Here is a 15,082-nt window from a genome sequence, read left to right as displayed (position 1 = left end):
TCCTGAATATTTAAGCAGTTGAAGCCCAGCTCCAATAGGAACCGAGGAAAAGACTTGTGCTTTCTTGACAACAGATTTTGCCCTGTGAATTGTCACCCCATAAAGCAAGTAGCTATACTGACAGAGTGAGCACTCTGCTGCAACATGCTATAGAAAGCAAGGGAGTTTTCCAGGTCATTCATGGTCAGCACAGTTTCAAATTGATTCCCTTCCAAATAATTTTGTAAGACAAGCAATAAGTCTAGATCACTGACTGTATTAAGGACTTTGAAAAGGGGCGCACTATTTATGCAAATACTATATATTTCACAGTAAATAGGGGTCTAACATCCCTAGCTAACACTTGCTACCTAAAAAAACAGGGTTCAACATCATTCACCAACATAATAATGAAATTAAATGAAACCACATGTATATTACTGGCTCTCTCAAGAATTAAAAAAACAAACAAAAAAAAATCAACCAGTCAACCTACACACACTCAACTAAGAACTATCAAAATAATATCTTAAAGAGAAATCCAGAGATACATACTTTGAATAGACAACTTTCTTTGAAGTGAAAAAGAGATGCTGTGATTAAAATTACATCTCTATTATGATTCTCCCCACTCAGAATCGTATGTAACAGCCTAATGAATAGTCCTGAGGCAGAAGAGATCCCATCTTCAATGTTCACTTGTGTTTTGTTTGCATCCAATTAATTTTCATTATTCTTGGATAAAGGACAAATATTAAACAATATTTCTTCTGACCTAAACTCAGGTGTCTGATAGATACAGTTCTTAAGTTGATTATTACCAAACAAAAATAAGATTTAGCTAGAAGATAAAACCTAGAGCATATTCTATATCACATTACTGTTTATTTGGGAAGAAAAATCCAGTTTCTCCTTTTTTTCTGGTTCTTCTTTTCCTTCTGTTTGTATGGATTTCTTTTTGGAGCCCTATCCATACTCTCTCTCTAGGCAAGATATTGGAAGTTTTGTGTTTGTACACCACCTAGCACAATGGGGTCCAACCTGTCATTTTGCCTGGTAGTAGCAATATGAATATTAAACAATAATAATGGAAGTCGTTGTTTGGTTAGCAGTCCATAAACATTCTTTATTTTCCTTTTCCAGTAAGAAATAATATTCCAGGGGTGACAACCTGCTCAACACTGTGGATACCTTCACAGCTTTTCCTAAGGCTGACCCTAAAACGATGTGATCACAATAGATTGAAGTCAATTACATTGGAAAGAGGGGTGGGGATAGTTTCTCAGGCTCACTTTTTGCCGTCTTCCATTCAAATAGCAGTAGCATCCAATATGTGCCCTCTATTAAAAGATAATAGCTGGGGAAATAAAGTGTAGCTGTTTGTTTCATGGTGATTATGGTCTCATTAATTTTATTTAATTATGTATTAATTAGATAATGCGTGTAAAAAGCTTTGATGATAAAAAGTAGTTCATAAGAGTGCTAAGTATTATTACTGACTATTTGTAAGTTGCTACCAATTGTTGTTTTACATATGATTATTTGGAACAAAGCAAATCTTTTAAAAAAAATCCCATTTCACCTTTTCAGAAGCACATTTGAACTCCAGAAGAGTCATTTTTCTCTCTCCAACATAAGGAATCCTTAAAATAAAGAGAAAAAATGGGGATACACAGATGGTGAACTACACAATGCTGACATTTCAGATATTTCCATCCAGCTGGTGTAAGAGAGCTTTTTAAACATCTCAAAACCCATTTATATACATCTTAAAGTGTATGAGTGCTGAGCTTACCTCATCACATTGTGTCATTATTTACCAGCATCTGGTTAACGTTTCCCCTTGGCTGATCTTTTAGATTTATGTCCAGATTCTATCTGCATACATACTGCACCACTACTGCTACTAGCAAAAAGCAAACTCAACAGATACCCAGGTGCCATTTAATATATTGGATACAGAACTTTCATCCCATCTTACACAATCACATTTTCTCTTTCATACATAACGTTTCCCGTGGGGTTTTCTGGCTCTGCTTCTTCTTTTACAAATTTTTTCAAGCACTTGTTTTGCTTTTTCCTCTCTGTGTATATTATATACACAATAATTATTTTACAGTACTACTGAAATTTTTTTTTACTTGTTGTGTAACTGTGCTATATATGATTACATAAGCACAGAAATACAGCTATATAAATAGCTGTACCACAGAAATATAACTATACAAATTGCCATACCACTTATTTTTAGTTTTCTGTGTTTAGGATACATCTTTTTTCTATACAAATAAAACTGCATTGTCAAATGGATGTTTATGAGTAGTAGTTGTAGTCACATTTTATTTTTGAATTGCTGGTATTTTACACAGGGCCAAATTCAGCCCTGGTGTAATCAGGTGAAATCTGACAAACGACATTGCACCTGCTTACTTGAGGGATGAACTTGGCCCACACTCTAAGGCTATGTCTATTCTGCCTCACAGTTCAGACTACAGAGGTGTGATGAGCAGGACGCACCACAGTACCGCACTGTAACTCCCTGTGTAGACACTGAAGGCAAAAACGAAAAGGTTCCTGGGTCACCTGCATGTAGTCCTATTTGAAGAGAATTACATTCATGTGAACTAGGAATTGTTTAGTTTGTGCCCACAGCAACCACATGGGGGAGTTACAGTGCAGCACTTTGGTGCACACTGCTATTCATGCAGTGGTAGTCTGAACTGCTGAGCAGTGCAGTCAAGCGCTAAGTTGAAGCCATATTTCTGAACAATCATGCGTTTCTTTCACATTGAAAAGAAAATGTAAAAATATATAAATAGATGCAGAAAATTAAACTGAAGCAAAACTAAAAATATCTTGCATTGATATAGGACCTTTCATTCATGGATCTCAAAATGCTTTATAAACAATAATGAATCCTCACAATTCCTCTATGAGATAGAAGGATTATGTCCATTTAAGGCTGAGTAAAGAGAGAGGTCAACTGACTTTCCCAAGGTCAATCAGTGACAGAAACAGTACCCAGGAGGCGCGACTTATAGTTCTCTGCTCTTAACACTAGACTAATTACATAGTCTAGTAGAAAGAAAAGGAGTACTTGTGGCACCTTAGAGACTAACCAATTTATTTGAGCATGAGCTTTCGTGAGCTACAGCTCACTTCATCGGATGAAGTGAGCTGTAGCTCACGAAAGCTCATGCTCAAATAAATTGGTTAGTCTCTAAGGTGCCACAAGTACTCCTTTTCTTTTTGCGAATACAGACTAACATGGCTGTTACTCTGAAAATAGTCTAGTAGTTCATCCACTCAGGTAATGGAGTACACATGAAACTTAGAAATAGCATTAACCTTTCTGAAGTCTGTGCAGACTAGAATAGTGCCATCTGGTTTACAGGCCAGGCCAACTTGGCTTTGTGAATTGCTGTGAGATTCTTCAATGGCTCCTAAATCCAGCATAGTGCAGAGCTCCTTTTTTTTTTTTTTTTTTTAAGCAGCCAATAGTTCTCCCAGACATGTTGCCCCAGTTCTGGTCATGATGTTGAATTATTAGGTGGGTTTATCGCAGCTGAGATGACAATATCTCAGAGAAGTTGTCTCACTTGGGACCCTGGTCCCGGGCAGAGTTTCACCCTTATCTGTACAGAGTCAGGGTCCTGCAAGACAGATGCTTGGGGTCCCAGTACTGGCTCAAATGGATAAAGAAGGATAAACAAGCCCTCCTGGCCCTCCCCTGGTTTCAGGAGGTTTGTATGATAGACTTCCTGTCTAGTCCACCTGGTTTCATAATTAATGTTCCCCACCTGCTGTATTACTTCATATGGTCCCTGCCACTTGGTGAATAGTTTGGGCTCTGCACTGGGGAGCAGGACAAGTCCCCAGGTTTAAATACATGCATACATGCCCCTATAGGCTCACCTCAGGATCTGCTGAGCACTAAGGCACCTCAACCCCTGCACCCCCTCCTGAACCCCAACCCCCTGCCCCAGCCTGGTGAAAGTGAGTGAGGGTGCGGGGGTAGGAGGAGAACGGAGTGAGCAGGGCAGGGCTTCAGGGAAGGGGCAGGGTAGATCCTGGGTTGCCCTTAAATTCAAAAAGTGATCTTGGGCGTAAAAAGATTGGAGACTACTGGCTTATAGGCTAAATTTTCTGTCATCCACACCTATCCATAACTACACTCAAAGGGGCATTTGTGATACAAGTGTCCTAGGCGCCCACCTGAAAAGCAAACTCCCACTACTTGCTGGGTAGGTTCTGGCCCTGGGCCTAGCACTTGAGGTAGCACCTCCCTATGTAGCCTGCCTACCCCCACTCCCTGGTTTTCCTGGTAAGAATACTGCTGGGGCCTCAAGGCACCTCATCTGGGTCTCAGTCTAGGGCATCTGGGTTTTCTGATGGAGACCAGCCTGGGTCCCCACAGTTTGCTGGGACCCTTATAGGAATCAAGCTGTCAGGCCACTGCCCTCCTGGTTAGGTTCTCTTTCAACTCAAAGGACCCCCCTTTGCATCAGCCGGTCTTTTGCACATCAGCCAGGGTCTCTGCCTGGTGTTTGAGTACCCAATCCCTCCCCCCTGCTGGGAGCATGTGGGTTAACTGCTCTGCCAAGATAAACTCAGCAACCTGGATTCAAGTCTAAGTCTTTGGCTTCAACTACTGCCAACACAAGTTCCTATTTCTGGGATACTATACAGGGCCAAACCACCTGGAGTATTTCTCCTCTCGGGATCACCCTTGAAAAGCCTCTTCCATGATCTGAAGGTAGCCCAATATAGCCACTTTCACCTGGGCATAATCTGCTGATGCTGCTTCCAGCCCTTGGTACGCAGGCTGTGCTGGCCCAGTCAGGTACAGCATCAACACAAACCTCAGAGTGGTAGCCATGTTAGTTGGTATCAGCAAAAACAACGAAGAGTCCTTGTGGCACCTAAGAAACTAACAAATGTATTTGGGCATAACCTTTTGTGGGCTAAAACCCACTTCATCAGATGCATGGAGTGAAAAATACAGTAAGCAGTATATATATTACAGCACATGAAAAGATGGGAGTTGCCTTACTAAGTGGGGGGTCAGTGCTAATGAGGCCAATTCAATTAAGGTGGAAGTGGCCTATTCTCAACAGTTGACAAGAAGGGGTGAATATTAACAGAGGGGAAATTACCTTTGTAGTGCTAACAGGTAATTTTCCCTCTGCTGATACTCACACCTTCTTGTCAACTGTTGGGAATAGATGATGTCCATCTTGATTGCACTGGTGTCCACCTTGATTAGCACTCCTAAGACCCATCTAAGAAGAGTGTGGGTCATTATAGCAGGGATAAGGGAGAGACAAGAGAGAACATGGGGGGGAAATCAAATCAGTATCTTAGATGTCTGTATACTAATGTGAGAAATATTGGGAATAAGCAGCAAGAACTAGAAATGCTAATCAATAAGCACAACTATGACATAGTTGTCATCACAGAGACTTGGTGGGATAATACACGACTGGAATGTTGGTATAGAAGGGTCGAGCTTCCTCAGGGAGGACAGGCAGGGAAAGAAGGGAGGAGGTGTTGCCTTGTATATCAAAAATGTATATACTTGGACAGAGGTTGAAATTGAAATAGGAAACAGACTTGTGGAAAGTCTCTGGATAAGGATAAAAGGGGTAAAAACAAGGGTAATGTTATGGTAGGGGTCTACTAGAGACCACCTAACCAGGAAGAGGTGGATGAGGCTTTTTATAAGCCACTAACAAAATCATCCAAAGCAGAGAACTTGGTAGCGATGCGGGACTTCAGACATCTGTTGAGAAAATAACACAGCAGGGCACAGATTATCCAACAAGTTCCTGGAATATATTGGAGACAATTTTTTTTATTTCAGAAGGTGGAGAAAGGGAGAGTGTTTTAGATTTGATTTTGACAAACAGGGAAGAACTGGTTGAGAATTTGAAAGTGGAAGGCAACTTGGGTGAAAGTGACCATGAAAGGATAGAGTTCATGATTCTAAGGAATGGTAGAAGGGAAAAACAGCACAATAAAGAAAATGAATTTCAAGAAGGCAGATTTTAGCCAACTAAGGCAGTTGGTAGGTAAGATCCCTTGGGAAGAAAGTTTAAGGGAACAGTAACAGAAATGTGAAGATGGCAGAAGTGCTGAATGACTTTTTTTGTTTCAGTTTACACCAAATAGTTTAGTAGCAATTGTTCATCTAACTTAATGAATGCAGTGAAAATGAGGTACAAACAGACGCTAAAATAGGGAAAGAACAAGTTAAAAATTACTTAGACAAGTGAAAGGTTTTCAAGTCACCGGGGCCTGATGAAATACATCCTAGAATACTCAAGGTGCTGATTGAGAAGCTCTCTCAGCCATTAGTGATTATCTTCAAAAAGTCACGGAAGACGGGTGAGATTCCAGAGGACTGGAAAAGGGCAAATATAGTGCCAAACTAGAAATAGGGGAATAAGGACAAACCAGGGAATTACAGACCAGTCAGTACCCAGAAAGATAATGGAGCAATGAATTTGAAGACACCTAGGAGATAATAAGGTGTTATAGTAACAGCATAGATTTGTCAAGAACAAATCATGTCAAACCAGCCCAATAGCTTTCTTTGACAGGCTAACAAGCCTTGTGGACAGGGCGGGGTGGGAAGGAAGCAGCAGATGTGGTATATTCTTGACTTTAGTAAGGCTTTTGATACAGTCTCAAATGAGCTTCTCATAAACAATCTAGGGAAATATAATCTAGATGGAGCTACTATAGGGTGAGTGAATAACTGGCTTGGAAAACTGTTCCGAGAGAGTAGTTATCAGTGGTTCACAGTCAGGCTGGAAGGGCATATCAAGTAGGGCCCAGCAGGGATCAGTTCTGGGTCTGGTTCTGTTCAATATCTTCATCAATGATTTAGATAATGACATAGAGAGTACACTTATAAAGTTTGTGGATGATACCAAGCTGGGAGGAGTGGCAAGTACTTTGGAGGATAGGATTACAATTCAAAATGATCTGGACAAACTGGAGAAATCGTCTGAAGTAATAGGATAAAATTCAATATGGACAAATGAAAAGTACTCCATTTAGGAAAGAACAATCAGTTGCACACATACAAAATGGGAAATGACTGCCTAGGAAAACGTACTGCAGAAAGGGATCTGGGGTGTCATAGTGGATCACAAGCTAAATGAGAGTCAACAGTGTAACACGGTTGCAAAAGAAGCAAACATCATTCTGGGATGTATTAGCAGGAGTCTTATAATCAAGACACAAGAAGTAATTTTTCCACTCTACTCCAGGCCTCAACTGGAGTAGTGTGTCCAGTTTTGGGCACCACATTTCGGAAAAGATGTGGACAAATTGGAGAAAGTCCAGAGAAGAGCAACAAAAATGATTAAAGTTCTAGAAAACAAACTATGACGGAAGATTGAAAAAAAAAATGGGTTTGTTTAGTCTGGAGAAGAGAAGACTGAGGGGGGACAAGAGAAGAGCTTTCAAGTACATAAAAGGTTGTTATAAGGACGAGGGAGAAAAGTTGTTCTCTTTAACCTTTGAGGATAGGACAATAAGCAATGGGCTTAAATTGGAACAAGGATGGTTTAGGTTGGACATTAGGAAAACTCCCTAACTGTCAGGGTGGTTAAGCACTGCAGTAAATTGCCTAAGAAGATTGTGGAATCTCCATCTCCATCTTTGGAGATTTTTAAGAGCAGTTTAGACAAACACCTCTCAGGAATGGTCTAGATTAGACATGGGCATACTGCGGCCTGCGGGCCCATCCTGCCTGGCCCTTGAGCTCCCGGCCGGGGAGGCTAGTCCCCAACCCCTCCCCTGCTGTCCTCCCCCCCTGCAGCTTCACCGCCACACGGGCAGCGCTCTGGGTGGTGGGGCTGCCAGACATGCTGCTCTGAGCAGCATGGTAAGGGGACAGGGGAGTTGGATAAGGGGCAGGGAGTTCCGGGGGGCAATCGGGGAGCGGGGGGTTGGATAATTGTGGGCATCCCGGGGGCCTGTCAGGGGACAGGGAGCAGGGGGTCTCAGGAGAGGGCAGTCTGGGGACAAGGAGCCGGGGGGGGGGGTTGGATAGGTTGGCAGTTCTGAGGGGGCAGTCAGGGGGCGCGAAGTGGGATGGGTCAGATAGGGGAAGGGGCCAGGCTGTTTGGGGAGGCACAGCCTTCCCTACCCGTCCCCCCATACAGTTTTGCAACCCCGATGTGGCTCTTGGGCCAAAAAGTTTGCCCACCCTGGTCTAGATAATACTTAGTCCGGCCTTGAGTGCAGGAGACTGGACTAAAAGGCCTCTTAAGGTTCCTTCCAGTCCTATGATTTTATGATCTTTGGAGAAAGGACCTTGGATACAATTTTCAAAAGTGCTTAAGTGATTTAGGAGCCTATATATGCCAATTTCAAAAGTGACTTAGGCACTGAAGAGCTTAAGGGTCATTGATTTAGACACCTAACTTCAACTGAAATCAATGGGGATTAGGTATCTAAATACCTTTGAAGATCTGGGCCAAAGTGCCTAAATCTCTTAAAACACAACTCTGGCTCCTATGTCACTTAGCCACTTTTGAAAGGTGTACCCCTTTTCGTTTGTTCTTTTAACTATCTAGTGCATTTTTGGGTACTGTAAAATTAATCAGAAATAATTGCCTCCTACACACACACACACACACACACACACACACACCCAACCAAAAATACAGCCATACAGACAATGTCTTAAAGTGAACATCTAATTGAACATGTTAACTTAAAAAAAAACACATTGACTCTGCACTCCTTGGTGTATTTAAAAAGATTCCCATTCTGCCCAAACCCAGAGTTAGGCTTTATGCACTTTGTGAAAATATAGACAATTTTGGGGTTTGGCATAAGGTGTTAATTTCTGTACTTCAAGGGACTCTAGCTTGTCAATATCATAACGTCTATGTCCCTTGTTTGGTGGACCCACACTTCTCAGTTTTAGCTTGATGGGGGCTGTCACAAGGTGATGGTTGCTGCCAACATCTGCACTCCTTCTCACTTTCACACCTGTCAGTGAGCGTTGCCATTTGCCATTGATCATGATATGGTCAATATGGTTCTTATCTCTGCCATTTAGAGAACACCATGTTCAGATAGGGTTCTGATGATGACTAAGTCATTCATATTACAGAAATCAACAAACCTTTCTCCGTTTTCATACATGGTGCCACACCCATGTCTTCCCATTGCTCTGTTGTTGTTTGTGGTGTCCTTATCGACCTTGGCAATCAGGTCTCCCATGACGATAGTTAGGTCATGGAGTGGTATTTTCTCTAACTCGCCTGTAGTGTAAGGTCGAATTTGTCCTTTACTTCTTCATCACTTCATCATCACACCATATACAAGAAAAAACAACTTGACTCAACTCATTCAGCCAGCAAATTGGATTGAAAATTAACCGCAATAAGACAGATATCATGACCTTTAATATTGCCTCACCAGTACAGATAGAAGATTATGTTCTCACCAATGTAGAAACATTCACATACTTGGGCAGCACCATCAGCCAGGACAGTGGAACAAGCCAGGACATCCGGAACAAAATCAATAAAGCCAGGAACACCTTCAGGAGCTTTAATACAGTCCGAAATCATCGAAATAAAAAACCAAAAACCAAACTCAAGATTTATCAGAGCTGCGTACTTTCAACATTACTTTATAGTGCAGAATGCTGGGGAATGAGAAAGTCTGACATGTGCAAACTGTCTTCATTCCATACAACCCACCTCAGAAAAATCCTCCGTATCTTTTGGCCCAGAACAATCTCAAACCAAGATCTATGGACACAGTGCAGCCAAGGGGATCTGAGCACCAACATTGCCAGGATGTGTTGGAGATGTATCGGTCATGTGCTTCGGATGGAAACTGATTCCATCACCAGAGTAGCAATAAAATGGACACCTGAAGGCAAGCAAAAATGAGGCCGCCCGAAAACAACATTGCGAAGAGCTGTGGAAGCTGAGCTGAAAAACCTGGGACACAGCTGGGGAACCACTGAAAGTCTTGCCAGAAACAGACAGGAGTGGAGGAGCTTCGTCACTGCCCTAAATTTCAGAGGCGTAATAGGAACATTGATGATGATGATGATAAGGTGTTAAATTCAGATGGTCATATAATGTAGTTAGCAGTCATCATTTAACCATTGAAATACAGAACTTTCTTTCTTTCATTTATAAGTGAATGATTCTTCAAATTTGCAATGGTTTTAACTGCACCATTTCCCCTCCAACCTCTCGCTCCTATTGAATTAAACCTACTGGAAGGATCTAATGGGAGATGTACCGTATGTTCTTGTTTTATGGTTCTTCACTGACAAATTCCGTTACTGCTGTAAATCTAGCATTATTTCATCAGGATTTTGTGGGACTTTCTAATTTGAATGACACTTTCCTTACCTATGTTCCAGTAGTCCCATCCTACAAATCCATATGATTTGTGGGAAGATCCAATGAAGACTGGGTCCACAAATTGCACTGGGAAACGGGCTTGTTGTTAAATATTTAACTATTAAAACAAAAGCAAAGAGTGAAATGTAAAGCATTCTGTTCATATTCTAGCACTCCTTCATAGAACATGGGTCTTATGTGGGTTGATATAATCACTGATTATGCCATCCCAGTTTTTACTAGTTGGATGAAGACTGACTGTTGTTTTGAATATTAGAGCACTTGACTCATTTTTTTTCTAATATAATATTTACCTTCCTGAACTTTTGGCAACTTGGCTGAAAAACTATTAGTTTTAATGGTAAGAAATGAACCAATCATCAAACAAAATAGGTGTTATTCAGTTTTGATTGCACACAGACAACTCTAGCAATTGCAGACAGATTTAACTGGTTGGTTTAGTACCACTTATAAAAGTTCAAATGATTCCCTCTTTTCTGGCATTACAATAAAATGAGTATTTTGTTCACACTGTACATTAAAAGGAATGGGCATTTAAACATTATAAAACAGAGCATGGGGAATTTGTATATATGGGTTGCAATTCAGCAAACCATTTAAGCATATGATTAACTCCAAGCATGTACTTAAATCCATTCCTATTCAGGAAAGCTCTTAAGTACTTTGCTAATTAGAAATGGATTTAAACACAGGCTTCAGTGCTTTGCTGAATCAAGACCATGGTTTGAAAATATGGGTAAAAGTGTAAAATTTGGTCAGAAAATATTGAGTACATGCAAGATTAGCTGCATGTGTTTGATTCATTAACCAACCTATAACCCAGAGGAAGGTATATTAAGTGGACATTAAGAAAACTTATGGGGATAGCATTGTCAACAGAAAAAACATGTATGATGCAATACTGGATTTAGGAATCTGTACCTTCAATGTCAGAATGGATTAAAACCTAATCCAAACCCCTTTATAGTCAATAGGAACATTTCCATTGATGTGAATGAACTTTGGATCAAGCCCCAAGTACATGAATGCACGTATCTCATTAGAACATATCGTTTATCAAGTCAGAGGTCACCCAGAGACACTGAAAGTAATGGGATCCTGATTTAAATTGGTAGCATTTATTGGTAAATATAATCTATTGCTTATTATAGTCTCTATAGTACAGTTCTTATTTGATTCATACAAATATGAATATTGTTTTATGTGTGTATACAAATCTGCCTGGGTAGCAATTCTTTTATGTAAACCGTTTTTCAGAGAACAAATTAAAGCAACTTCATAAACATATTTGTTATTGTTTGACAATGTAGGTCCAGGCCAACAGTGAATAATTGGCTAGATCATGTAACTGACACAATAATCAAAGTTAGAGAGATATGTAAGGCCTGCAAAGGCATTTGCTAGTTTAATTGGATTCATCTTAAATACAGCTAAACCACAAGTAATTAAAGTTAGCAGGGGAGCCAGACAGGTGTTCTGGAGAAAGTCCAAAGTCAGAGCAATACACGTGTGGAGTCAGAAAGCAAAGCACGTCTCCAATTAGGGTGACCAGATGTCCTGATTTTATAGGGACAGTTCCGATTTTGGGTTTTTTTTTCTTATATAGGCTCCTATTACCCCGTCCTGATTTTTCACATTTGCTGTTTGGTCACCCTATCTCCAATCTGCATACAACCATCCAAAACCTATAACACAACTAACATTAGACAATAGCTATTGCAGTGTGTGATGAGGTGTGCTCCCCATACTGTCCCCCTTCCCCCCCCCCCCCCCCCAAGAGCTGAATTGGGCCAGGTGAGCCCAATCAGTTACTTAGGCTGCAAATGGGTGAGCTTTAGGCTGGAGGCCACTAATTTGAGAGAAGCTCACCTGTGAGAGACAGTGGGGGCTTCTACAAAAAAAAAAAAGACAGGAAATTGGAAGTAAAGGGGACTGCAGGGAACGAGTCTGCAGTGACTCCCTGGGAGAAGGGAGGTGGGCCTGCAGAGATAAGCTGTCAAAACTTATTCCCTGGAAGGAGGGAGTGAAGCTACTGGCAATCCCAGAGGAGTGGGGAGAGCCAGGAAATATAGAAGCAGCTCAGGGAAAGGCAGCAAGGTGCAAGGAATGTCCCTGAGCTGGAACCCAGGGTAGAGGGTGGGCCTGGGTTCCCCTGCCAGACCTTGTGGGAACGGTACTGTGAGGCAGGGAAGGAAGAGACTGCTGGAGAACAGGAACCTTGATCTCCCCCATCCCTGGAAGGGGAAAGAAACCACACTGGTGACCGGGCCAGAAGGCTGAGTCATGAAGAGGACAACTGTGGTTCCTGACAGTAAGAGAGGAGCTACAGAGGAGAAACTGATGGGGTGCAACCATTGGAAGCGGTGTCAGCCTGATTTAAGCTAAGCCCCAGAACTGCCAGGAGGCAGCACCATTCAGCATTAAGTGGAGTAACATGTGACATGGTGATTAAGCCCCATCTGATGTAAATGTCCAGAATTTGTGACTCGCCCTGAGGTGTTTGAACTGATGTAGATCAATATGTTAGTCGTGTTCAGGGAGGAAAGATGCCAATGGCCCCAACTCATATGAAACTGCTCTGCAAAGAGCCCTTTTCACTGAAATGAACTATCGTGGTATTTTTACATTCTCTATCACTGGTCACTTACAGCAATTATTCCCTATGACTTCCAAACAGCAGTAAGAGATAATGACAACAATTGGATACTCAAAGTAACTTAGACCCAGTGCAATAGTACACAGAACTTTAAACTAAAAATTATAGGTTGAGTCACGAGTTGAAAGCTCAAGGAAAATGAGTCAATTGGTGGAGTCAGTCATAAGTATCAAGCTGAAGAATGTTAGAGACGTAGAGGAAGGGAGCAGTATACAGCAGTTCTAAGTACCAATCACTTCATATATGGCCAATAAGTATCCTCTACTTTTTACCTAATGAATTGTGTGCAACAAAAACAAGTTCTTATTTCCATCCACACAAACATGCACCAAGAATTCTGTATATAGAACAACACACAGAGGCAAAATTGATAGATAACAGGTCTTCTTCACAAGAATAAAACAGTGAGCCAGACATGAGGCCCTTCATTCACTGTCAACATAGAACTGTGAGCCATGTTTAAATAACATTTATGAGGTGTGGAAAAGAGCGGGTTTACAAAGCATAGGTAACCAGACAATTAATTATTTAACAGCTAAGTGCACAGGTTATTCCAGCTAAGGTCATCATTGATTTGGGCCCTCAAAATTTTGGACATTATAATGAGATTTGGTTAATAAAATAAACTTTTGGTCAGATCATGGCTCTTTTGAGGTTTACACAAAACAAATCTGCCCTTTTTTGTGCATGGGACCATTCTGGTGCCACTGCATCCAAAATCTGGTGCATAAGCTGCAATATTGGACTTTAATAAATACCACCGAATTCCTGAGCCCCCATTTTTATGATGTACCCAACCCTTTGGATAACTGGAAAGGTCTCCAGAGTACACTCCTGAGTAGCTTGCAATGAAAAGCTTTATTTAAGGAAGTTACATGAAATTCTGAGGTACACAGGCCACATGCAGTGGCAGAATGTGACTATAAGGCTCGAGGGAATAAAAATACATTTTGTACTGGATCAAGTAGGCCAATTTAAAATTATTTTAGCTATTGACTTGAAATTGTGCTATAAATAGCTGTGCATGAACAGCTAAACTTTTTATTTCAGCTCACAGCTGTGGAGGAGCACTTGACTTTTTATAATTTCTCATTTGCTTAAAAAAAAAAACAAAACTCTAAATACTGTCTCGTAAACATGTGCTAAAGAGAGAGCAAAACAGAAAAACACTTCAGAACAAAGCACGTGCAATGACCTAGCAAATACATTAAAGCCAGTAACAGTTACAGTAACAGTGTTCTGAGCCTCAGCTCTGCAAATGCAGCTTGATTGCCAATGTCAACAAAAGCATTTGGTTCTGATGAGAGGGACAGATGGAGTCATTTTCTGAATGTAAGCTGCATCAAGCCAAAGTGTCCAAAATAGAAACAGAAATTGAAGGGAAGATAAAAAAAACTTGGGTCCTGATATGCATATCTGCTAGAATGAAGTACTTTAGAGGCTTCTTAGTACTAATGTGACTATAGGAATGAAAGATGTGACTCTGCTAATCTTCCACAGCAGAGGGTAGAGGGCAAGGGAGTCCAACTTTCCAACTGAAGTCTTCTTCCGAAGAGCCAGGAGCTGGAGGGCAGAAGCTAATTTGCATTCATTGGAACAGATTGCAGCTGCTCTCCTCTTTCATACAGAATTGTGTCCTGTGGAGACACCAAGTTCCAGCATGTTTTTTCCATCTTAAGGTGAATGGTCCTTGCCCAGATCAAGATGGGGCCATATAGGTGCAATGCCCACTATCTGTATACGGTGAATAGCAATGCTATATTAAGTATCAGGCTTTGAGCTACATTGGAAGGTGCACAAATACCACAATGATGAGCTTGAGAAAAGAATCTTAATAGACAACTTTGCTGTTAAGTAATGCTTTTCATTTATAGGACCTAAAGTACTTTACAAAAGAGCATAAACACCATTACCCACATAGAGATGCAGTGACTTGCCAAAGGTCACACAGCAGGTCAATGGCAGAGATGGTTAGAGAACTTAGGTTTCCTGATTCCCAGCTTAGTGCCCTATCCACCAGACCACAGTGCCTTCA

This window comes from Natator depressus, chromosome 3 (genome assembly GCF_965152275.1).
Source record: "Natator depressus isolate rNatDep1 chromosome 3, rNatDep2.hap1, whole genome shotgun sequence".
Lineage (NCBI taxonomy): Eukaryota > Metazoa > Chordata > Testudines > Cheloniidae > Natator > Natator depressus.
Note: the sequence above shows the minus strand (reverse complement) of the source record.